The sequence below is a fragment of the Poecilia mexicana genome, unplaced genomic scaffold (genome assembly GCF_051168715.1).
Source record: "Poecilia mexicana isolate PSO_F unplaced genomic scaffold, ASM5116871v1 scaffold_9, whole genome shotgun sequence".
Classification (NCBI taxonomy): Eukaryota; Metazoa; Chordata; class Actinopteri; order Cyprinodontiformes; family Poeciliidae; genus Poecilia; species Poecilia mexicana.
In genome coordinates this window covers 16,572,381-16,598,612 of record NW_028263378.1, presented here as the reverse complement: position 1 = coordinate 16,598,612, position 26,232 = coordinate 16,572,381, and the positions used below count along the sequence as shown (strand labels likewise).

At 39.8% G+C, this 26,232-nt stretch overlaps 1 protein-coding gene across 1 annotated transcript in view; it reads right to left on the bottom strand.

Moving 5' to 3' along the window:
- wscd2 (WSC domain sialate O sulfotransferase 2) overlaps window positions 1–25,128 on the bottom strand; it is a 48,948-nt gene extending 23,820 nt beyond the window's left edge. Inside the window, exon 1 of the mRNA XM_014987603.2 lies at window positions 24,328–25,128. The gene's annotated coding sequence lies outside the window, so the exon portion shown is untranslated. The remainder of the gene's footprint in view (window positions 1–24,327) is intronic.
- Between the last annotated feature and the right edge of the window lie 1,104 nt (window positions 25,129–26,232).

Sequence of the window (26,232 nt, the reverse complement as noted above, 5' to 3'; positions counted from 1 at the left end):
TCCTTTCCACATGCACAGCATTAAGAGACACCAAGTGAATCGCTAACAAGTAAAGAATAAATAATTATTTGAGAGAAAAATGAGACTTTCAACTGCTTCCATTCACTCTCTCCGTTTTACTCAAACAGGATTTTACCCCAGTATTTCAGTGACACGTTTGAATGAAAAAAGGAGGTAAAATTTCTGATTTGTTTTTCTTCTACAACCACTTTATTCTGAAAGCTAAAGTTCAAAGGTCAAACAGAAAATTAAACAAGACAGAATTAAGACAGAAGTCGTCACAAAGTTTTGTTTCTGCAGGAGTCGAGACGAACTCATTTCATTTGACTCTCCATGAACTCACAGTCATGCTAAATGACCCTGCAAAAAGTCAACAAGAGCAGGTTTACAACAGGAACTGTGAAATTAAATTTTTGAGGGACAGACACGGCAAGCTCTACTTGTCCTGCAGGCAAATGTCTCTGCAGGTCAGATCTATAAATATTCTTTACATCTGCCCCAAGCATCAATTGAAGAGGAGTAATCAGAACAGACATGCAGCTGCCTTGCAATGTTTTCAGAAACAAGTGGAAGCCAGAACAGAGAAACATGTTAAAAGCCATATTTAAAAAAAAGTGTCTGCAAGGGGTTTTGTCTGATATCAATTCCATAAATGGCTATTACCACAAACCAACAAGCTCTGAACTGACAAGTTTAGCATTTCAGGAGTTGAATGCACTACTAAACCATATCAAAGATTAATTCCTGCTACTATTTTTCTGTAGACATAATCAATTTCTATGCCCTTCTCTCTCGCTTTGCACAAAATATTTCTTTCGCTAAACGATGGGAGAGGCATTCTAACAGCCAAGCCCCCCTCAGCAGCATCACACCAGACGGAGCAAATTAACTGCGATATCCTCTGAAAGCTGAAAATTACTTTTCTTGCCGCATTTTCACAGCTGTTAGAAAAACAACGGAAATCAAGGGTGTGACAAAAACATCGGCAAGGTTGCTTTCTGTCAGCTGTTGGGGAGATACTTTGACCGTCACCAACAATAAGCTTTGAGACGCCGCTGTAAAGGAAACACTATCACCAGAGGCAGGAAGACAAGGTCATTCAGAGCTCCTGCTCCAGGATTACTGGGGGAAGGAAACGGTTTAAGTTTTGTCTCGCATCTTCTTCTGTATCTCCCTGTTTGCACAAAGAAAAGCTGCACCCTAGAGCAGATCTGCATGGTGTGACGCCTCCTGCACGTCAGCAGCAGTAGGGTCAGCAGCATTAGCAGCCGCAGGCCCGACCCTCCCCTCGCCCTGAGGCCAGACTTTCTGCTCTCCTCACATGCTTGGCCAGTGAGCGCGTACAAGCCATGTTTGTGAAGATCAAATCAAACTCCAGCCTTCATTTACAGCAATATTTTTTCCTAAATCAGCTGCCTAATGATGATGGAGCCGTATCACAAAGCAAAGAGAAAGCACAGGAAAGCAGCCAACAGGATGCTGGGAGATTCTTCCAGAGAAGCTTTGTTTTCCATATGCTGGGATAAGAATACAATGTAAAAAGAAGATGCTGATGCTTTCTCTTTACGTTACACGGAAGGCTGAAGATAATATGTTGAAGTGAGACAGCTTGAACAAGCCGCCGGGTAGATTCCAAAGTTTTGAGGCTGTGCAGAACAGATTTAAGTGGGTGGATCAGTGCAGAGGGCAACTCTCAGAAGTGCATGACCCTGAAAGGCTGGAGTGGTTGCTTCCAGTAAAACACGGTCACTCTGCCAAACATTCCTCTGTCTTTGGTGTTTGGCAGAAGCTTCCAAGGTGTGTGCTGCAGTTTTGCCTCCTATTTAACTATTTAACCTTAAGTATTTGTGCAAAACCGGCAAGATAATCATTGCTTCAGCTGCAGACAGAATCCGTGTCTCTCCTGACACCTCTTCCACTTTCTTTGTTACAAAGTTACTAAGTATAGTGTACCACTAAGTGCATTGGTCTTATCACATGGCGTTGATTAGTTTGTTTTCTGCTGCTGAAACTGACTTTTTGTTTGTCATCTTGGTCAAGTATGTGGCTTTTTTACTTTTAACATGTTACAAGAACAACTTTGGGCAAAGCTGTGAAGTGAAGCTGGATACATAACTTTCCACATTTAAAAATGAAATCTGAAGAGTGTGGTGCACTGCTCCCTTTACTCTGTTTCCCCTAAAGTTGTGCAACCAAATCCCTCACAAGTTACAAAATATTATATAAGCATAGAGAACATTAGTGAACAAAAATCTACACAAAGACCAAGGAACACGGGAGACATGTCGGGGATAAAGCTACAGAGACCTCTCAACATCGCGCACAGTTCACTCCATCATCCAAAAGTCAAAGGAGTATGGCACAATTACAAAGAAAACAAAATGAAGCCATCGATCTAAACTAGCTAGATAAGCAGACATTAATAAGAGAGGAGGTTTGTTTTAACTCTGTAGCAGCTGCAGGGATCCACAACTCGGATAGATAAGAGAAAGTCTCATGTGCAGTTTGCCAAAAAAGTCACCCGGAGGATCCATGAAACATGGCAGAAGGTGCTCTGGTCTGGTGGGAACAAAATAACATGTTTGGACACGTTTAAAACTTGTGAGCAGATGCAGAACTCTCAATATTTGGTGCATCTTAGCCTGCTGGGCAAAAGTCTGTGAACATCTGAAGATGACAGAGACACAACTGAGCTGCAGCTGCAGAGAACGGTGGTTTCACAAGGAGCTGACACAGGGAGGCTGAATCCATTGTCCACATTTTTCAAATTTATATAAAATCCTGAAAATAATGAATGATATTCTTTCCGCTTCACAAAAACGTACAACTTTGTACGTCAAGCACATCAAACTCCCATAAAACGCACTAAAATTTGCATTTTATTAACTAAATGTGGAAAAGTACAAGGGTGTGAATACTTTTGCACGGCACGTTGCTTGTTTCACATATGGATCCTATTGAAAACTTCGCCCTGACATTACTGCAGAGGAAGTGCGCAGTAATTCAACTTGAGATGTTGTGCACCATGTCTCCATGTTCATTAACCTCTCATTAGTGACTTGCTGAAAGGTTAATGTTAGACATTAACCCCAAAGTCTTCATGAATTCTTGTTTTTGTTCGACCCAATGTCAGATGAGTTCACAAAGTTTTTTTTAGGTCAATCAGAACCAGATATGTATTCATCCATATGACAGATTTTAAATCATCTGTGGTGGACTTAAAATCTAAATGAGCAGAAATGCATTTTATTCCAATGTGCGATTATTGCTTTTTCTACAGCAGTGGAAAGGAGCTGCAGTAGCAAAAGATTAACCAAAGAAGCGACATCATGGAATAGACATTAAAGAAACAAGAAATATACATCTTGTCAAGCTTAAATTATCTCCACTGGTTCGCAACCACATGACCAGAAGGTTCATGTAATTACAATCAGTAACACATTGAAGAGAGAAACATTATAGAATGATCCGCTGGATGAGCAAAGAAAAAACAGACTAAAATATCCTTACAACCAAATCACACATGAGCAAGCACATTAAAACTGATTCAGTGGGATTGTTTTCCACAGGTGCTGCAGGTAAAACATCTGGAGTAATAAAAAAGAAAACCCTTATTTTTACCTAAGCTTTAATTGTATCCAAATTTATTGTAAATATAGCCATATCCCAACAACAGAAACAAATCAATTTAAAAGAATGCCAATTTATTTATTTTGTTTTATGTTGTATAATTTAGGACACCTTCACACTGGAATAACTCTCCATGACCTTCAACGAAGTTAAAATGCAGTTATATTGCTGCAAACCTGGGAACTCTAACGTGAAGTTAATGTAAAATGACCACAAAGCTTCTCTTTGACAGCATAATTAATATACTTTGACTTTTACCTGCCAAGTGCAACCTATGTGCAATCTGGAGATGTGTGTGTTGCATCTCCGCTGACAGCCCTATTCCACTGTACGCCTATTGTGTACCTGACTGTAGATGCAAGAGGCCTTGTCATAGCATTGCATTTATTGCTTTATGTTTTGTGATTCGGGGTTTTTCAGCTGCACAGCGAGATCGCTTTCATTACAGCCAAAGCAGTGCAGAGAACATAGCAGCTTCTCTCCCAAGAGCGTTGCACTGAATTAGTCAGAGCGCTGCCTATACGGTGCACAGCCTAAACAGGTTGTAGCCTTGACATGAGGAGAGGGCAGCTCTTCCTTCAAAATCAGATGATCAATGTGCAGCGGTGCATTGCATGCAGCACAATGAAAAGGAGCCAGCACCGTGTCAGGACAGAAATGTTTAAAACAGTTAGAGAGGATACTGTGCTCTTAAATCACTGCAGAAAACACACCATGGTGTGGTGTTACTGTCTGGTGTTAAGGGAGCTTCAGTAACAGCAGGGAAACTTGACAGAGTAATTAAGAAGTAAGAGGTGTGACTCTGCAGAACAAGCAGTAATTTACTAGTTGAGGGGTTGGTGGTTTGATCCCTGATTTCCACAGTTCCCATGCTGGAGTATCTTCGTACAAACCAATAAACCCCACGCAGGCTGCAGTCTGTTCAAAGTGCATGTATGAGAGAGATAAAGCACCAAATAAATCAGGCTCAGAAATGTGTATACTTTGGAAAAGCTTGAAGCTTGCAGCAGAACACTAGGAAAGTGCTACATAAATGCAGCCCTTTCACAATTTAAGTGGGGCTTTTGCACAAAACGTTCAACCCATCGGTTTCTGCACGGCCGCTGTAGTAAACCAACTTTTTATCAGAAAAGGTTTTAGATCTCATGTGAAAAGAGGTTTCCACGGATTATGCCCGTCTGTTAAATCGTTATGCATCTGCATTTGTTTGTTGGGATTTTTTTTTCCTCCATTGCATAGTGCAAAACAGGCCTTTTCTGAAGAGAGTGATGTGCACCATCTGCTGAAAATCCTCTGCCCATTTTCGTTCCATGGGGCATTAGGAAGTTTGCGCGACTTAATGGCAGAGAGTTTTTGGTCTCGGCATAGCAGGAACAAAGCTTATTGTAATCCTGATAATTCTGAATTCTCCATTATACTCATGATGACCTTTTCTTTCAATGAGAGGCGACAAATTAAAGTGTCTAAAAATAATATAATCCTCATCATTGACAATAGCACAGTTGTGTAAACGCGCCGGTGTTGCAAAACGAGCGATCATAAACTTCCCCGACATGTTCCGAAGAAAACAGTCAATCAACGGGGACCAGCTTAATTTGGACAGATCATATCTGTAACTGGGAAAAAAGATCTGACAATTTCTGAGAAGAAAAAGGCTGAAGCTTTGATAGCCAGGGTTGTGATGCCCAGAGAAACGGACATCCAGACGCTAATGATGTGCCAAAAAGCTCTGAACCAAGTGAAACAACCCGGATTCCTACAGTGTCGGTTTCTGATGTCTGTGAGTGGCTGCCACACCCACGACCCCAGCGGGCCGCGTGGATGGATATTTCAAGAACAATCACTTGAATCGGTCTTCTCTAATGGCTTCATAAAAGAAGTAATTATTCTGCAGCAGTGAGGCGCTGTCAGCGGGAGATCAAATGATGTCTTTTTCTATCCGAGCTTAACAAAGCTCCTCATTCAGAGTCTTTCAGCGTGTCTGTTTTCCCCTCTTCAAAGAGGAAAAGAGATTCTCTTCTCACACCTCGACCAAGCAAAGATGATCTCTCTGCTTTAATTAAAAGTGAAATCTCACAGCTCCGTTCTGTGGTGAATCTCTGTCCTTTCTGCTTGAATAGACCTGCGAGAGGATTGCAGATGCTTTCAGCGAATGTTTAATTTGTGGGAAAGAAAAAGCAACTAGAGTTGGGGGGAGAGACAATCGAGGCTGTCTGGAAATGTTCACAATTTTCAAATAGTTAATGTAAAATCACCACGACACTGTTTACTTCTGACATCTTAAAAAGTATGATTTAAAATTAAGGCAAACATATGTATTTCTTTTAGAAAATTCTCTCAGTAGCTCTGAGTGGACTTTTAATAAACTCCAAATGCAAAAAAGTAAATATGTATAAATATTCACGTAACTCCACTTATTAAATATTTATATAACTGTTTTATTGGTTATTCAATCATTAACATCAACACAAGGCCAAATGACAGAACCTCCTTTCGTTTCCAATCATGTTTCAAGAGGTAATGCAATTAAAGTGTCACGTTCTCCACTAATCTAGACACACCTGTTAAGATTAGTGACCAGGAAGTATTAAAAGTTTACATAAGGTGTAATAAAACTGCTTGAGGATTTTAGATTGTGATGCATGATGGTGATTCATCCTGGTGAATGAATAAATGAAAAGAGGGAATTCACGTGTCAGTACAGCCCGTCCAATGAACAAAACAAGCGCACAGGACATGGGTAGTCGGGTGCGTGAGGCTGCAGCCCTGGAGGACGCCATGCTTTGGTTAGATGAGAACAACATTAGGATAGATGAGGAAAACAAAATCATATCTCACACTGTGTCCTATTGGACACAGAAGGGCGGGGGGCTGGGGGGGGGGGGGGTTGCAAAGCACCTTTGCACATGAAAGCAACTATAGACAGCATAAGTATGGGAGGCCAGCGAAGGCGGTGCATCTGCTTTCACTGAGGCCAGGAGGAATTGCTGAGCACCAATACGGAGCAGCTCATTCTTACCTTAGATGATAAGAATTAATCTTGACGATAAATAAGCCAAAACTTTGACGTTGGTAGCAGTTTCTGGATCAGATTGTGTGTAGATGGAGGCATCACCTGGAAAAGTCTGTTCTTCTAGTTGGAACACAGCTGTCAAGATATATGAAGCCCAGGCTAAGGGTTTCCAAACCGTTTTTCTTATTGCTTTTTTCTTTATAAAACGGCGACATGGACGGACGTGGAGTCGTTCCACACATCCCTCCTCCACCTGCTGCTGCACACTTTAGTCTCTCTTAAACTTGCTCACAAGAAAGATAAGCATGTGCTGAAACTGAAGAGCCACAACTCTCTTATAAAAGCCACACTGTTTCTAAAGTATAGAAGACAAGCTAAGAGTAGGATGTCTGATAGCTGCAGGTCCAACCTGCGGGTTCCACTCGATTCATTAAGCAGCTAATATCAGGTCATTATACTCCCAGTGTTATTCTGCTTATTCTGCATAATAAGCTCTTTAAATTAAACACTACAGCTGAATTTTAATATATAATTAATCGGTAGTCTTGTTTAAGTCCTTCATCCTGTGTCTAATTGCAAACAAAAATTGCAATTAGACACAGGCCAATTAGCTGCACAAAAATGAACCAAAGTTTCCAACAGCTGCAGTTTCAGCGACTAAAATGTTCAGCTATGTTTCAGGTTATCAAGCAAAACCGACGTGGTGATCGTGATTGTTTAACTTGTGTACCATGATACCTCAGTACCTAATAAGACATGTTTTGTGCCTATATCACACCAAACATGCCAGACGTTGCGTTGACTCCCTTTCAACCCATGGCGTCTACTTTCTACCAAAAGAAGAAATGTCAGTCAGTGTTTGTATTTACAAGTCTTTGAGTGGAAGGCCTCCTTGCCATCCTCCCAATCTGTTGCTGAAGATCAGACTAAAATCAGAACTCTGGATGGCTTAGCGTTGCTTCTAGTGGGAGGAAACATGATGGTCAAATGAAAACATAAATTTATAGCTAAATTTCCCAGGGGCGTGAACTAGTTAAATATCTACAGTTTTGATCCAGGAAAACTCTGGAAAATAATTAGGACCACATAAATCCCAGATGGATTTCCAATTTTGTAATGATTTGTTCAGTCACATGGGACCCAGAAAGGACAAGGGGTTCCCAACCAGGTTCAATTTGATCAACCAATGTTGGCCCCATACAAGGAGCCAGCTTTAGGGTCCAGGCCCATTTAGCACCAGGCCAGCCTGAAAAGAGTCCAGTTTGGACCCACATGAACATGTTTACTGGATGAAGCATTTTCTGTCCCAGTAAGCCAAACCTAAAACAAATAAAAGCCTTCTCACAAAGTTATGTAACCAGAAATCTAACATTCCACAATGTCTCCTTAGGTGATTATTTTGCTAGTTATTAGCAAAAACTAGGACATGTTTATGACAGTAAACAAGTAGTATAATAAAACATGTTTTAAATAAGAATGATGAGACTATCCAACAATGATTTCTGATTATTGAAAAAATGACCACTTTGAAGATAAATTAATAAATTGTGAGATCAAAACCAAACAATTCTTTGTCCACGACAAAGAACGGTGATACTGGAAATGAAAACAGAGGTACCAAAGCACCTGTTTCACATGTTGTCGTGTTGGTGGCACCTCTTGTCACATAAGGACAACGACCGTATCCTTGTGACTCGTCGAGGTTCTTCTGATTCATTGGGCAGAGAAAGAACAGAAAGCCCGTCGAGTGCTTTGGAGTTCGGTGAGCAGACATCACAGACCCTTTCACTGTTCGGGATGGATTCAAGCTCCAGTGTCAACAAGCCGCCACTTTGCTAAAGTGTCCTTCGGCAAGAATCCTCCAGCTCTGTTGTTCACAAGTCCTCCACTCAAACCTCCCTCAGCAAGAGAAAAATGACAGGGATGATTAGAGTTTATTCTCTAAGAAATACAAGCCACTGTACACAAGATGTGCTAAAAAAAAAAAAAAAAAAAAAAGGCAATAATATTCATGCATTCCTCCTAAGGCATACAAAACATCATTTGAAGTAACAAATATTTATATAATTTCCAAGACTATGCAGTGTGGTCTCTATGGGATGAATCCTGGAAATTACAGGCTGAGGGTTCTGAGTACTTGGTATTTTTATGTGTAAGTGACAATGTTCTTAATTTTTTGCGGGTAAGTTCAGGTCGTACAACTACAGGAACACTTGCCACAACCTATAAGTATCCTTGAACTTTTTCCCATTATCAAATGTCAGAGTAACAAACATCGTGACGCAAGATCGGTTTTGCACTTAGCCGAACTGAAGCAGATTGCAAAGCTCCTCTCTGCTTGGTGGTGCACACAGCTCAGCTCGTTGCACTCTGGTCAATTGATACTCGGACAGCCAAAGGAGACAAGATACCTATCAAACTGGTCTGGACTGAGCAGAAAGCAGCTGGCCGATGTGGAAACAGAGCTTCTTCGTAAGTACCACACTGGCCTCAGGATCCAAGCACGATCCATCGCCCTTGTCTTCTTTTTTCCTCTATTATCTCACCATAACAGGTTTTGGTTTTTTTCCAGGAACAAGAAAGAAAAATGCAGCTTTCCACATAAAATGTAGAGACAAACTACTTGCTTATATTGAAAACACTGCCTCATTGTAATCTGCTGTGGCATGCATTTATATTCAGCGCAAGAGATTCACAGCTGAGCTGGGAGGACGTGTTGACAGCCATTAGTCAAGCACTCCGTAAATCTGGTCTTTAAAGAAGAGTGGCAAAAAATAAATAAAGCAAGTCTTAAATTACAAGCATTACAGTACATGTCAAAGTCAAACTAATCATTTCAATTTCCTGCATCAGTAACTGTTTTGTTTGTGAATTTTGAATTAAAACAGAACTTAAAAATATATTAATCCAGGTTTCTGTGTTAATCAATTTTATCTGCCAATGAAAATCAAAAGCAGGAAACGATGTTTTTAGTTTCCTTCGGCCGTTACTTAAATATTGCTAAATACTGTGCAGAGACAACATATGGTTTCAGTCACTCACATCTGATCCATTAACCACTGCAAAAAAAATAAAAAAATAAAAAAAATCTTTTTTTTTTTTCCCTCAGAGTATGCGCTCTGTTTTGCTTCAACCACCTACACACATAACCCACAGCAGAATCTCAACTATTTCACACTCGTGCTGCTCGGGCCGTTTCCGTCAAACTAAAATATGTGGTAGATTAAGTGAAACCAGCAGAAAGACTTTGCTCACTGAGTATCATCTTAATAACTCTGATCACCATGCTTCTACGAGGTAGTGTATCCAGACGACCCTTCTCTAGATATTTTTTTTTTTGTTTTTTTTTTATTGAGCTGTGCAGCATGTTTGTGATAATGATCTGGATGCATCCATCTCAGAAACATGACGTGTTTTATTACAGGATGCTCTGTAGGCGTGAGTTGCAAAATGCGTGGTGAACTATGAACTTCGTCTGCATGACGCAAATCTGTGTGTAAAGGTCGAGGAGCACCACAGGCCGCCTGTCAAAATATCCTTTCCAATTAAGGAGAGACATTGTTAGAGGCCTTGTTGCTTACATGTCATGTTTTCACTCGAATATTCTTGGTGTTGTTGACGCCGAGTCTTAAAATATCACAACAATGACTAAGCTGGTTGTTCGCTGACCATAAATAGAAGTGGCTAACAGAAAAATCTAATAACTTTAAAAAGGTTGAGAATTAATGCTTGGAGGTTAAACATACATTAGTGATGGATAAAAACAATGCTAAATATTAGAATCAGGTTATCTGTAAGCATAAAAAGAGACACAGTGACTGTAGCCCTTTATAAAACTGGGAGAATATAAAAAATCTGGAAAACTCTAGGATACTCTTTAGGCTTTGATTTCCCCCAGATCGTCTCCAACATGGGTTTGTGTGTAATAAAATACTAGTTTTGTTCATCAAAGCCTGCGTACCTGTGTTTTGCAGAGGCATATTTATGGACCAACAACATACTCTGAATACACTTCAGTCACATTATGTGTCGTGGAAAATAAAAATCCTGATCCAGATGCCCCTCCTCGTGTCACGTTTCTGAATTTATTTCAGCATGTTGTTATGCCACAGAGTGTGTAGTTCATGGTTTGTTACAGTCTGTAACAAAAAACCCATTAAATGAATGTTTTTAAACAAAGCTACTTTTTCCTTCATGTCTAGTTTGTCACTTTGCTTCGTTCTGAGCTTACTTTATTTTTATTTGTGCTCTTGTTTGAGCCAGTCAGGTGCTGCAGGTGGTTCTCCAAATCTCATCCTCATTAGGTCTGTCTCTGTCAGAGTGTCTTAAACCCGGCCTCCACCTAATCTCTTTTACTTTACATCACCCGAACAGTCTCATTAGGAGTGTCGACCACCTACAGGCGCAGCCAATTGGACCCTGGTGTCGAAACTCCAGGAGCTTTTCTCCTTTCTTTGTTCAAGTCACCGTGCCACTTCTGATCAGTTAGCTTCGTCGTGAAAAGAAATAAAACTTGTACTCTAAGTGTGAAAGTATTCATACTTCTTGAACTTTTCTGTAGGCTTCAATATATTTTTTCAAACACTAAGTAGTAACTCACTGTTTGGTGTGATGAAAAAAAAAATCAAATAGTTTATTTATGACAAACATCTGAAGTGAAGAGACAAGTGAGGTATGACTTTCTATCCTGTTCCCTTTACTCTTATTCCCTTAAATAAAATCAGTTGCATTCAGAAGTCACCCAGTTAGTATAATTCTGTTTAGTTGTTCAGTGGATGCCTCATATCACACTGCTGAACAAACAGCATAGAGACCAAGAAACGCAGCAGGGGAGAAAGCTCGAAGGAGATTTAGATTTAAAGCAACATTCCAAGTTTTGAAAATCTCACAGAGCATCATTCAATCCATCATCCAACCTTGGAAAGAAAACGACGACTGTGAAATTACAAAGAAACAGTCATCCGCTCCAATTGACAATCTTGGCAAAGAAAACATTAATCAGAGACGTAGCCAAGGGACCCATGGCTTCAATTCAAACACTGAACAGCCCAGCTCCATAGTGAGAAACTGGTGCGGGCAGCTTCATGCTGTGGGGTGCTTTTTCTTCAGGGACAGGGAAGCTAATCATAGAATATTAAATGATGGATGGAGATAATGCATGACACTGGAAGGAAAACCATTAGAGGCTGGACTGGAGTGAAGTTTCACCAACCAGCCGGATAACAACCTTACCTACAATTAAAGCTAAAGTGCAATGATCTACAGGAAAACGTATTCATGTGTTAGCTTAGCACATTTAGATTCTCTGACGGAAAATCTCTGACAAGAACAGAAAATCAATATTCACAGCTGAACTTCCTCCCATCTGAGTGTATAAAGAGTGCAGCACAGCTGTATTGAGCTGTATTCATTTCTCTATATATATATTTGCAAAGCAGGTAGAAATATTCTGCTGCTCCACAGTCTGTGTTTCAACAGACTGTTGACGTCAAAAGCATCCCACACTTTTTAGATTTGCAAAAACTTTGTGCGGGTCTGTAGCAAAACAATCCCAAAGACATGTTGTGACTGCAACATGGCAAAATATAAAAAGCACTGCACACAAGATGGCAATGCACTGGATATGAATGCAGTTTCTTTCACCCCCCGCACCTGAAATACAGTGAAAAACGATGACATGCATTCACACAAAATCAAAAAACGCATCTTTATTTTTAGCTGTACAAAAACTAAGAATCTTGAGCTGTTTCCAAGCTAGAAAACTGAATTGTTCTAAAAATATCTGAGGAAATTGAGAAAGGGGTAACCTCTGCTGCAAAGGTTACATGAACTGAATGTGTGCACAGGAAAAGCCCTGTGCTATGTAGCTAAGCATGCCTGTGTGCGATGTCTGCCTGCAGGAGCAGAAATGGGCAATGTATCTAGGGATTCGGGCTCTCTGACAGCTGCCTGCTTTCGGCTTGCAGGAATGAGAGCGCCTCAGAGCTGCAGCCTCTCCTGAGATGAATAAAATATGACAAGCACACAGAGTAGTGCTTCACTGTTGCTCTGATGCAACATGGAACAACACCTCCAACGCTAAGGAAGAAGGAGGAGGGCTGCTCCTGCTTCCATCTGGGTGTGTGAGAGCAAAATCAAAGAAATATCAGCAAGATAAAACATAAGATTATCTTAACTTTCTCGAGAAGACATGCGCACTGTGACACACTGCTCCATCTATCTCATGGTCATATCTTCAGCTTGCCAAGTGTAGGTTTGAAATTTCTGCCCTCTGAAACTTAAAAAAAGCACTTATACCATATAAAATGTCTTTCCACAGAAAAACCTGGTGGGTTCTGGCCAATCAGCCTCGACTCACTAGGGTAATCAGTGAGTGCTGAAATTTTAGAAGCTGTGAACGGTGCAAATGAAAATACCTCACAGCTCCGATGTCACTGTAGGAGCTGTGCCTAAAACATGAAGGTGTTTGTAAACTGGGAGACCTGTGAGTTTAAGATTAATTCAAGTACCGTGAGGTTGAGAGTAAACAAAAACAATATCACCTCTCTAAAACTTCCCAACATGTTTTTTTTTGTTTTTGTTTTTTTTTTTTTTTGAGAGGAGTGCTCAGCAGTAGCGCAGCGATGATTAACCCTGCGGTGCTGCACGCAATTACAGTTACTGCTGTTGTTGTGTTCAACTGCAGAGGGAGCAACTATTTTATGCAACATAAATAAATATTCATTCAAATGCTTGCTTAGGTTTAGGTTGATAAATGGGCCTTTAATGTGGCTGCAAGCAGCTACAAAGGGGCAATCAGCGCCTTCCCGAGGCAGAGTTGCTATGGCAACGTGATTTGATCATGTTAAAGGTTTGGCTAAAGCAATGAGAATAAAAAGCATGTGGCTTAATAAAGCTCCCCGGTGGTCAAACAACCCAAAGGTGTTGAGAAAACCTCAGATGGTAAAAAGCTGATTTTTAGCCAGTTGTGATTAAATGTGGAGTCGACATGGAAGTGCTTTAAAAAGTAGAACATACTTGATGACCTCATGAATATTTTTGTTGGAGAATTCCTTTATTCATTTATTTTTACCCCATTTTCAAAGAACCTGCATTGCTTTTTACACATTCACTTTGCCTCTCTCTTCCCCCAAAAATGCCTGTGGCTTCAAAAAGCCTATGATGACAGAAAATTGAAAAGTCAATGGGTAATATCGCAGCAGCAGTAACAGAGCTATTCTTTTCAGTCTAAGGTAAAAAGTGCGCAAAACCACAGAGAGGCTGTTGTGGTTAAGATGGAAAGAAAAGAACAAATTTGGTGGGGTTTTTCTGCATTTAAGGCGAAGCAGAGAAATCCCATGGAGAGATTCATTCCCTCCCGTCAAGCCTGGTCTGTGATGCTTTCTTCGCCTCTCGGTGTGAAATTATATAAGGACAGAGACAATATGGGGGCTGTAACTGGTGCTGTTGTTAAAGCTTGTGAGCTGCAAAGGAAGCTGCCACAGAGCTGAGTTGGTGAGTAGGTGTAAAGTGGAGGAGGGCGGTGCAAGCAGCATCTTAGTAAAACAAACGGAGAAGCTTTCACTCAGCGGCTCTGCAAACACACTTCGCTGCAGTGCGTGTTCTGCTTATTTGGGTTGTTTTCAAGCAAGCAGGATAGCCTAAAGAAAAAAAAATCAACTTTGCATAAAATTCTTGAAAATGCTAAATGAAAAACGCCTTAAGTGTGAGAGAAGATTGAGAAAAAGATCAATACGTAAAAACTGCTTGCTAATGAGGAGTTATTAAAGGTTACAAGTCCAGAGACCTGTGGGAGGGCCTGAATTATTGATCTTGGCTTGGTCCCTTGGAGCCTTTCGGCATATTTAACGAGGTCAAAAATAATATTTGGTGTCACTGCAAAATATGCATTTTAAAGGAAAAGGCTTGCAAATCCTTGCCAAGCAGCTTTATGCTTTTGTGACCACACTGACATTATTATCAAAAGATATAAGGTCCATGGAACAGTAGCCAATCTCTCAAAACAAGGACAAAAGAATAAATAAATAACTGCAATCCCAGATTTTTAAAAAGAGGTGGAAAAAGGTCAAGGTTGTAGAAAAAGAGCTGAGAAAACCATCTAAAGCCACTGAAGCTGAATGCCAAGCTGAAGGCATGTTGCTTTCAGGTTGGATCATCTGTTGCATTTCACACTATAATAAGTTCCATGGAGGAAAACATAGGTTTTGTTTTGGGGTTTCTTTCCTGCGTTTAGCATGGGGAACATTGAAACTGTGCACAAGGTTTCATTTCACAATTATGGTTGCAATGAGACTGCTATTAAATGTCTATGGAAACACCTGGAAACCGCAGCGTGGGGATGACACATTTCATACTCAAGACTTAATAAGGGATTGCATGAAAGCCTATGAAACCAGATGTTTAAATGCATCAGGGGCTTTGCCACAGACTAAAAGATTTTTTTTATCACCCAAGACTCAAGGAGATTAGCAAACATAACAAACTTTTTGAGACAGTTTCCTTTCCCCTTGCATTCTTTGCTGAAATTAAAATGGCGTATGAAGAAAACCTCACTCACAACATTTAAGAAAGAAAGAATCATTCACATGGTGCCAGTTTAAATGAATTATATAGCTGATCATCTACAGCACAGGTGTCAAACTCCAGTCCTCAAGGGCCGCTGTCCTGCAGGTTGTAGATGTGCCACAGGTACAAAGCACTGCAATGAAATGACTTAATTACCTCCTTCTTGTGTAGGTAAGTTCTCCAGAGTCCTGATAATGGCCTAATTATTCTATTCAGGTGTGGTGCAGCAGAGGCACATCTGAAAGTTGCAGGGCAGTGGCCCTCCAGGACCAGAGCTTGACACCCCTGATCCACAGTGACCAGCTGTACAGGTGACAATTCAAGCAAACTGTTGCAATGGCCCAGTCAAAGTCCAGATCCCGGCATTACTGAGTAGCTATGGTCAAACCTTAACAGGACTGAGCAGAAATTTGTGTGAAAAAACGTCACTAAAAGCTGCAAAAAGAGAAGTCTCATAAAACATCCTTTTACATCCATCTGATCAATGAACTGGAGGATTTATCGGTACGACTATATTAACAGAGACAAAATAAGGCTGTGTGAGACTGATTACAGTATTTTTCTGTAAAGATAATTGAGTTCTTCTGGTAATTGTAGAGCGGTATATCATAATTTTACACAGCTGTGTATATAAACCATAATATGAAAAAAGGAAAAGAAAAAACAAACAAACAATGCACACTGTTTCTGTTTTCATTAATTGTAAAATCTTATCAAGCAACCACATGGATACTGAAGGATGCTGGAAGCTCTTAGACAAGACAATATAAAACACTGAAACTGAGTCCGACCGAACACCAGGACCGTGTTTATGTCGCTGGTCGACTGAGGAGAGGTCTGAAGTCTAAGTCAGTGAGACGCCGAGTCATTCTGCCCCTCGGCAAACTGGATGTGACAGGCAAAGACGCAGAGACATCAAGAGGCGATGATACGGGTTGACAGATCATGATGACTGGTTTGTGGCTGACCAGGCGTGTTACATCTACAGCACATGATAGTTCCTAACATCAGGGCCGACCTGAGTCATTCTACCGACAGATGGAGAACATAAGCGGCAAGGAGGAGCTCAGGTTAGCGCTCTGCTTTCTGCAAGGAAAGTAGCTGATAAGGGGATAGACTTAGGCGCTCATCCTGGCTGCTGCTGGAAAATTAATTGAACCACATGTAAGACTGTGAACGTAGGAATCATAATCCCCTATTTTAGGTGCGTACGAATAAGGTTTACCGCTACACATCTTTCACGTGAAATCCCAATGGATGTAATTACTGAGCAAAAAAAAAAAAAAAAAAAAAGATCATTAGGAAGTGCAACTACTACCCTTTAACAGCATATTCCCTGCAGGAGGTAGGTAAAAGAAGTTTATCCCCTCAAAAACCTTTAGCATCCCATAATTCCAGCAGTAGATGGAAACGTAATGATGCACAACTTGATTTGGGCATGGTGCTTCACTTCACAGCAACCTGACAAATTTCTCTAGCAAGTGTGAAAACCCAATTAGGGCCCAACACACTGAGAGGAGATCAGACGCCACTGTTGACGCTGACTTTGCAGGCTGACAGAACCAGAGGGAACTCCTGTTATTTATTGCAGGAGTGGGGTAGGGGGTTGGGGGCTCCTGCTTCTGTGCAGCAGTATTGTTGGTATGCTCCTTATCAGAATCTCCTGGCATCCTCTTTAAAGCTAAACCCTGTCTGATTCTGCACAGCGCAGGCTGCATTGATGTGCTTTCACAGATTGACGAACACTGTTTGAGGTGCAGCTGACACAGCATCCCAGCTGACGCCGATCTAATATTGACGCTGCTTCACTAAAGAGGCTATAAAAGGAATCCTTATATGTTTGACTCTCATTAAATTAAGTCTTCGCCATTCTTATCTTCAAGTAGAAATTAATTAGGTCTTCATGTGTCGTCTTCATTTTGCAATAAATAACTTTAATGTGGTTCAGTGATTCTTGAGAATAGAGACAAAATGGGTTTTAATTTTCCCATATTTTTTTATTATTTCTCAACCTTATGTATGCAAATATGACGAATAATGTTTTGGAAATGTAAAGATGGTAAGGTACAGGCTCCCAGTTGCAACATTTTTTTTTTTAATTAAATTTTTAATCGACCTGACCCAGAACTTTGTCATCACCATCTGACAAAAATAAATATAAAATTATTTTTAAAATACCCTATTAGTGATATTTTTACTCATTTTACAGACAAATGCTTCTCAAGAAACTAAAGAAATATTATTTAAAACAAAAAACAACAAAAAGTCCATCTGACGGAGTTGACACAGAACTGAAGGTGGTGACAAACTAGTGAATAATATGAAAAACTTGATACATGTTAAGTTATGCAATTTATGTAAAAATACATTTAAATGAATTAATTGCACATTTAAGTGAGATTTGACAACAATTTCACTGAAAGAGTCAGAAAAACTCTGATGGAGTTGACATCTGACGGAGTTGACGAAATGCCAAACTACCTCAATTTATATGATGTTATTCTGAAGGAGGCCATATTGTAGCTCATCAGGTCCATGAAATCTTTACAGTTTACCAAAATTAAGCTTTTATTTCACAAAATTTCATCAAAGTTTTGTAAATTGTCAGTTATGGAGTTGACACATCATGGTTGTGACAAGCAACTTAGGAATAAAACAGAAGAAAAAGAAGAAACTAAAGAATAACATAAGCTAACCGGAGCTAACTAGCCCTCTTAGCAAAGGAAGAGAAAAGACGACGTCATGGGGTCCTCAGCAGTTCTGGTGCCCCCCAATAATGCCTGATTTTTTTTACATTCTTTTCATGTCTGATGGTGTTGACAAAAACTAGGGACAAATTTCAATGGAGTTGGAAAATATCTAAAAATTATTTTTAATTCAATTTATCGATACTTTTATAATTATTTATATGACTACTTATACTTAATTGTCACAATATATAATTTTAGTATTTCTTTAATTGTTTTAAACTATTATAATGTATTGAGATATTTGAAAAAAATATATTCTGTGTATATTTTATTCAAATTTGTTGCCTTATCCATAGGATCTGGTTTGTCCCTATTCTCAAGAATCACTGGGTTACAAGTGAAGTTTCTGGTAAAAGCTGCAGTAGGTGCCTGAAGGAAACAGTTTTCCTCTAACGTTACGTTACATTGTTTCTCTGCCATTAGCAAAGCTGCAGCAAACCCACAATCACGAGTGTGACTGACAGTGTTGAGACCTTCCTCCTGGTTGTTTCTGACTGGAGCTGGTATATTTTCGCAAATGGGAGCAGGACCCTTTTACTCGATGAGCTTGATTTTTTCACAATTTCTCTGTCTCATATTATCCTGTCAGGACATAGTGACAGCTCTAACAAATATGTAAAGAAAAAAAAACTTTTTATAAAAGTTACCTAGTGCAACTTTAAGGTGAAAAGCATAACGCCCACAGCTACACAGACCTTTTTGTTTTCCAAAGAGGCAGAGCTATGCATCCAAATTTTCCCTGTTTAAAGGCTTTTCTGTGTGCAGATTGGAACTCTGTTGATGCAGCAGGTAAGGAAAACAGAGCCCATCAGTTTAACACCCACAAAGACCTTTTTGTGATGCAGGGATCAGGTTGAACAGAGAACAAGGAGGTCTGCTACTCCAGGTGAGCAATTACAGAGGCGATGTGTTAATCCTGCTGACTGGCACTGTCTCAAGGTCGACTACAGACCCCAGAAAATGAGTCTTTTGTATTCACTTGTCCAACCCCCCCTTCTGATTTCTCATTTCCCAAATCTTTTATACACTCTCCAGAGAGATTTAAGCACGACATTTAGAGAGCAGAGAGTCACTTTGAAGCTTTAGAGGGTAAATAGTTCAGGTCAGATGAAGGAGAGTCAGCTCTGACCTGATTGGTTCACAGACAAACAGTAAATGTTCTAAAACTCCTTCTATAGGAGAGATATTGTTTTTGTGAAAATATATTGTAACATTTATCACTTTAGTATCAAAATTAATGCTTTTAAATCAGACAGAAAAATCTACTCAACACATAGTATACAGCAGCTGTGTCCAAGATGCGGCCCCGGGGCCATCTGTAGCACTCTGAATAATTTTGTGTGGCACAACAAACACAAGCCAAAAATGACACAAATTTACCCACAGGAGGGTAATGTTGATGGAAAGAGATCTATATTATTTCTTCCATATAGAAATGAGCTCAATTTCAGAAATTGTGTGGCTTTCTTAATGCTTTAAGAATACTTCTATAAAAATCTGAATAATTTGTTTGTTTTAATGAGACATATGTTCAGCTTATTGTTCAGTAGGTACAATTACAAAAAATCTGAAGTCCTACAACTAATCCTAGAGGAGGCAATTATATGACTGGCTGCTCTAATCCTATGGTTGAGGAGTCAATCCTATAGTTGTGTAAAATAAGCTTACATTGGTGCAGCTTATTTTAAACAGGAAACAGCAATTATTTAACCAGGAAATGGAGGTAGGACAAGGTGCTTCGCCAATGATGCACTAAAAACAGAATAATTAAAGTAGCCATCTGTAAATCTGTGTAGACTGGAGATGTCCGGTTTGGTTTTGGTCCCTCTCAGATGACCTTTGAGAGCAGCTAATCTAGATTTTTACAAAGCAAAGGCATCAGAGTTACCTACTGCTGGTAACATATTAAAGACTCGAATCCTTTCAAATAAACATTAGTTTAAATAATTACGATGTATCCCTTTAACTCTAGCAAAAGGTTTCTGTGACTGCCAAAAAGAAACACAAAATGGAAACTAATGGTTTATAAGTTAAAGATATTCTCAGTAGGATATCTGTCTCAGTCAGAGAAAAGCCAGAACGCAGGTTTTACTGTATTAAGCCTTCAAATTAAATCCTATAACAAAAAATAAATGAAAGCCTTCTTAATGAAAATAAGATAAAAACTATACAAGTCAACATTTTTTAATCACTGCAGGTATTTCCTATTTTTACCAAAGTAACAACAAACTACTAAAATTATTTCTATCAGCAAGCCCCAGATTAAAGTGAGGGATTAGGTTTCGGGGTTTCCAGTTCTTATCTGGTTTGTGTCCTCTGGTATTTCCTTGCCACCTGTTTATGCAGGCATTATCCGAAAAGGTCTTACGGAAAAAGTCTGGTGTTGGGGAATAATCCTATTATAAGATGAAAATCTGTCTGGGAGGTGCATGAATGCAGCAAAAAGGGTGACAAACTACTCAAATCTGTGCAACAGTTTAATGCTTTTCTGTCTTATGTATCTATTTATAATGGAAAAAGTAAAACACATTAATTTAGGGATAGCGTTTCTACAGCCAGACTCTGGAGACAAGTCCTCATTCCACTTACTTAATTACCCTAATTTTTGTTTGCTCATGTGGAAGATGGAGTTTCCCAGTCTTTTCTGTGGATTAGCCAAAGACAAAGTGGTAATCCTAGCCTTCAAACAGACATGCTGTTCAGGGGAAGACAAAGGGTGCATAAGCTGAAATAGCAAAACACAAACTGCATGCAAAGCTGGAAAACTGCATTTATTCCATGGATGTGGTTTTGTTGATTGGACCAATAAAAACATTCTCTAGCAATCGCAGAGTTTTTCACAGTGACATTCACATTGATAGAGACTATACTGGTTGCTGCAGATTCCTGCCTGTCTGTAGTATCTAGAGTGGAAATATGCTAATGTTAGCCCAGCACTTCAATAAACTGCTCAGTAAAAACATGTCAATATAAACGACCAAGATGTGTGAAAAATAGCACAGTTTTCCAAACTCAAATTAACATTTTTCTTCCTCATCCGGACCTGGAAGGCAAACGGCAACAAACAAGACCGGTGTTCTGTAAAGAGCCAGAAACTTTCAAGATGACTTTGGCAAAGGCATCAGGGTTTTTAATGCTAAGCTATTTCAGTAAGAGCTCTAATAAGGATCTTGACATTCTTTCTTCGCAGTGGTATATCAAGAATCAGTCCACCCATCCAACCCACACACAGTTTCTGCTGCATGGCCATCATTTTTACTGTAATGACCAGCAAAAGTTATGCACACTGTAATTTCTGTCAGTTTCCCCCCAGTGATCGTCAAAAGATCGGCGGGCCACTGGACATGATTCACCGCACGTCCCTGAGAGGACGGCCGAGAGGGATGCAGAACTAAGCGGCGGAGGATTTCAAAGCCTTCCCGCTCTGCACTATGCCAATACACAACGGGCTCCATATCAGAGCCACTCTCAGGTTCTCCTCTGCAGCAAAAGCTAATCTAAAAAAATACAACATTACAAGGTGCAAAAAAATGCTTTTTCCCTCGAAGAATCTACTCTTTGTAGAGCATTTAAGATTCCTTTTTAATGCCAGAGGGGTTCTGGGGTTAAAAAAGCAGCTACCTTGACTCTGATTATTCTCTGCATCAACAACAGCAGTGGGAACAGCAGCATGCACTGAAACGAGTGAACAAACATGAGTTTCAGCTGTTGGCTTCTTCCCCCGATGTCTGTTCTTTGCTGCCTCAGGGAAGAGAAAGCTTTCAGGACATTACAGCAGCTGTTAGTAATAAGAAAATCCATGTGATGTATTTTTTATGACAGAGCCTTCACACGTTTCTCTTGAAAGGCTGAAACCATATTCATACTAAAACATGACATAAATGCTCATTAGGTCTTTAAGGGATTAAGAATGGGTTTAGCAAAGTTCATGGGATTGATCAGTTCAGCTCGTTCTGGATTCGGGATCTGTGAACCTGCTGTGGCCGCGTTCCCTCTGCCACAACAAGAGGTCTGTCAGGCTCCGTGCTTTTTATTTACTGTCACGACAAGTGCTGAAATAGCAGCAGCGTGAGCAATTAGTGTCATTCATGAATTGATTTAACCACACTGTGATCAATCTAAAGAACCACCAGGCTCCTCTTCAGCGCTTTCCAGTGAGAGGTGGCTCAATTCGGTGATGTATAATACAACAAGGTCACCGCAAACGAGGTTGGGACAGTGGAGATGCTCTCTCGGAATGATTACAATTGAATCGTCGTAGAATGATTTTGTTCTTTGTAAAGTTTTTTTCTGACAAATACTCAAATGCATGTTGCATTCTGCTGAGGTTGGCTCCACAACAAATGAAAGACTCGCTGCGTGAAACAGCATGCAGTGAGTCCTGAGGTGAAAATCTGAAAATAAACACGCATAAAGTCTCAGTTCTGCAAACAATCCCCACGACGCTGATTTCGTTCCAAAAAAATAAAAACAAACAGAAGGTGACAGCTGTCTATTCTACTTTTCTGTAGCTATATCAGCACCCTCCTGTGTGTGTCTTACTTCAGGTCATTTTAAAATAAGAGAGGCAGATATGGCATGTCCTGTTTGTACAGTTTGCACTTGTCAGTGCAACAAAAATATTATTATTGTCAACATACAGGAACATCTTTTTTTTTTTTTTTTTTAAAAACATAATACTGTGTAAAAGTGTAATTTTTCTTGCCAGTCACCTCACAGAGTAAAACTCATTTTATATATAGACTCACCAAACTTGGATAAATCTGAGTTTTACGTGATATTATAATTTTTTGAGACAGTGAAGTTTGGGCTTTCTTTACCTACAAGCCATAATCATTAAATTTGCAACAACAACAACAAAAGAAAATCTGAAAAATTTCAAACTATATGAAATGACTGTATCACTTTGTGAGATGACTGCCAAGAAATATTGCACTTTTATGCAGTATTCTAGTTTTCTGGGATGAGCCTGTTTGTGTGTAAATTAATTAATGATGTAGAAGTGGTGCATTTGTTAGAGCTGCTGCCTTGCAGCAAGAAGAATTGGGTGCAAATCCCAGCTTTTTTTTGTGCTTGTAATTTGTACATTTTCTCCATGTTTTTTGGGGTTCACCCCGGGGAAAACAAGATTCTTCTCACAGTCCAAAGACACTCATGTTCCACTTCCACATCACCTTTAAAAATAAGCGTGAGAGGCCACAGTGGTCTGTCCTGCGTGTCTGCTGGCAACAAGTTCCAGTATATCCAACTGTTGCCGACTGGACAAAAATATACACACACACACTTTCTACATTTTCTTTCTTTCTGGTTTTTTTTATTTTTGGCATTTAATTTTGTAAAATATAACATACAATTTCAGGGGTCAGCAAGGCATGTTGCATTTTATCATGCAGTTGCAACAATTACTGTTACAAACAGCTGACAAAAAATAAAAATAAAATTTTCAAATACGGTTTTGGAGTCATGGAGCCACTGACGTAGCCCTTTCCCAACAATCTACTCATGTGGCCCATTGGGAAAATTTAGTGGCCACCTCTGTCCACCCCACCATCAATCATGAACTAGACTTGGAGGAATTTACACTTCTACTCAGCGAGGCTCAGCGAGGACCTGGATGGAGCAGTTGCACCTTTTTTTCTTCTTTCCTTTTTTTTTTTTTTTTTTTTTGTTTAATTAGCTACATCTGTACTCTTCAGTTGAAAATAACTGGAGTTGCAAGTGTTTGCAGCTGTTAGCTTTGTGGGTCAGCAGCTGAAAGGTTCTGAAGCCTCACACTACAAAACAGGCTCAGCGCAGGTTGAACTCAGTCAGTGTGAATTGCAGCTGTGGTTAAAAATTAGCAGGAGGTCTCTAATGAAATTCCAGCATCTTCACACTTGGGGGCCCCGGGTGACAAAGGGGTCCAGTCTGTGGGCCACCAAGCATGCATTTGGTTTGACTTAGGCCTCTTCACAGGCCAGCAAACAAGTCAAACAAGATAAAGCAAAGACGTAGAAATAGCTGTCACAAACTAACAGAAATCTCTTTTATTGATATCAGTCGGCTAATGCCGCTCGGTGTAACTACTTGCAAACATGATCTGGAATCTAATTACTCGGAACAAAACAAGCAGTTGATTTCTTTCCCATTACACCAGGGCAGCATTAGCGCTGCAAACTAATATGTGGGTTTTGACGTTTTCCGCCACTTGTTTATTCCAGAAGTGTTCTTGTTCAATCAGGAACCAGCAGGACTCCTGCAGCACAGATCCAACCAGTGCTGCCACTGCACAGTTTTCACTTCAATGCTGTTTGATCCTCTGCTGCAGCAGATATCTGTGACTCAGGTTTTAATCAAATTAAGAGATAACATGAGTGCTGCTCTTCTTACCTCAGCCTTGAGACTGGGTGAAGCCTGAGCAGATGGTGTGGATGTTCATGCAGGAAGGAAGGAACTCAGCTGAAGATGGTCATCTGTCAGGCTCAGTCATGATGTTTCACCTCCACAATAAACAACTCCAGTGTCTGCCGCGCTTCCGTCCGCAGACTGCAGAGGTTAGTTGGTGTGGATCCCGTTAGCTCGCACGGTCTCTCTGCGCTGCTTCTGCGATGAGCCTCAGTCTGCTGTATACGGCGAATAACCCGCTGCACGCTTCTGTGTGTCGCTCGGAGAGGCAAGGAGAAGTGTTAATGGCTCCCAGCGCTGGCTCCGACTCCGTCCTCTTACAACCACTGCTGTAATCTGTTTAAGTCGAAGCTTGAATGCGATTTAAGCGGTGGGTCGACCTGTCTTTTTTTTTTCTTTTTCTTTTTTGTAGGCTGTCCGATGAGCAGACAGCTTCATGCTGCAGGGAGGCAGCGCCGCACCGTGCGCCCTGCGCTCCCACATGGACCAACAGCACTGCCTGCTGTACTTAAAGCGACACAGCAGAAATACCTCTTCTTTCTGGGCCAAGCAGGTAAAGCCAGGTCAGGGCCGGCCCGAAGGTTTATGAGGCCCTGCAGAATTACGTTTGGGGGGCCGAGTGAGATTATTTTATTTTTTGGATAAGCAGTGCGATTGGAAGTGTGATTTAAAGATTGCTCTGACTATACCAAATAAATTTAAAATCAGAAATTTTCAATCACTTGTCTTGTCTATCAATTCTAGTGCACTTTTAAAGACAATAAACAAACACACATGCTTAAAATCAAGCTGTGGATGTGATTAATGCTCATTCAGTAACTGAGCAGTGAGTTAAAAAAAATGTGTGAGGGTGTGGTAGTTTTGACCTTCACATGCGGTGAAGCTGTTAGCAAAAACTTAATGAGGCACGTTCAGACAAAAAAGGCTAACACTTACCGATCAGAATATAGAGTAGAATAGAATTCCAATATGTTTTTCTCTAACTCAAGAATAGTAAAGATTTAACAGATAGAGATTTAACATAACATAAAATAGACACATAAACAATATGCATTTAAAAAATAAATGTTTCCAAATTCAGAAGCTAGCTGTAATTAACAGAATATCTTTTTTTTTAATTATATTATAGAGAGTTTAGGTTTTGTATGGATCCATTTCATTCTTTAGTCCTGTGAGAATTCAGATTCTCACACTTCTTGCTATTTTAGTCTAATTGAGCAATTATTGATTGTTTGTTGGTAAGCAATATTTTAATATGTGCTTCATCATGAATTTCTTATTTGCATGCACTAATGTTTAATAAATGAATCTAATGTTTCACAAACAACTGAACACAGAACCACGTGTGTCTAAAGATTTGATCCTTTCAGATGCATTTTTCACTACATGTTCTTCTCTTAACATTAAAGTCTCCCTATGTTTTTCTTATGTCATTTATATCTATTGCCGACTTCCTACCTCTTTTGCTGTCTTTAGAGCTGCTCGTCTCTTTTCTTCTTGGACCTAATGCCATAATCCTGGTCTGTCAATTCATATATTATCCAGCAGGGATTTCCCAATCAAAATAAAGTTTTGAAGTGCTAAACATTGTATTAGTTTTGCTCTCTTCTTTGCATCTCAATCAATCAATCAGTCAATATCAGATATTTGAATGCTCAAAAAAAAAAAAACTTACCGGCAAATGGAAGCATGCAGATTCATACAAAGATAAAAGAAATATATATATAAAAACAAAAAGAGCAAAAACTGTAAACTTACAACACAAGACATAAAGGCGAATTAACAACACAAGAAAAATTATACTGTACAGCATTAAAAATAGCATGCTCAAATGAAATAATTGTTTAACTGAGTTGGACAATTTGAAGAATTAAAGAAAATATAACATGT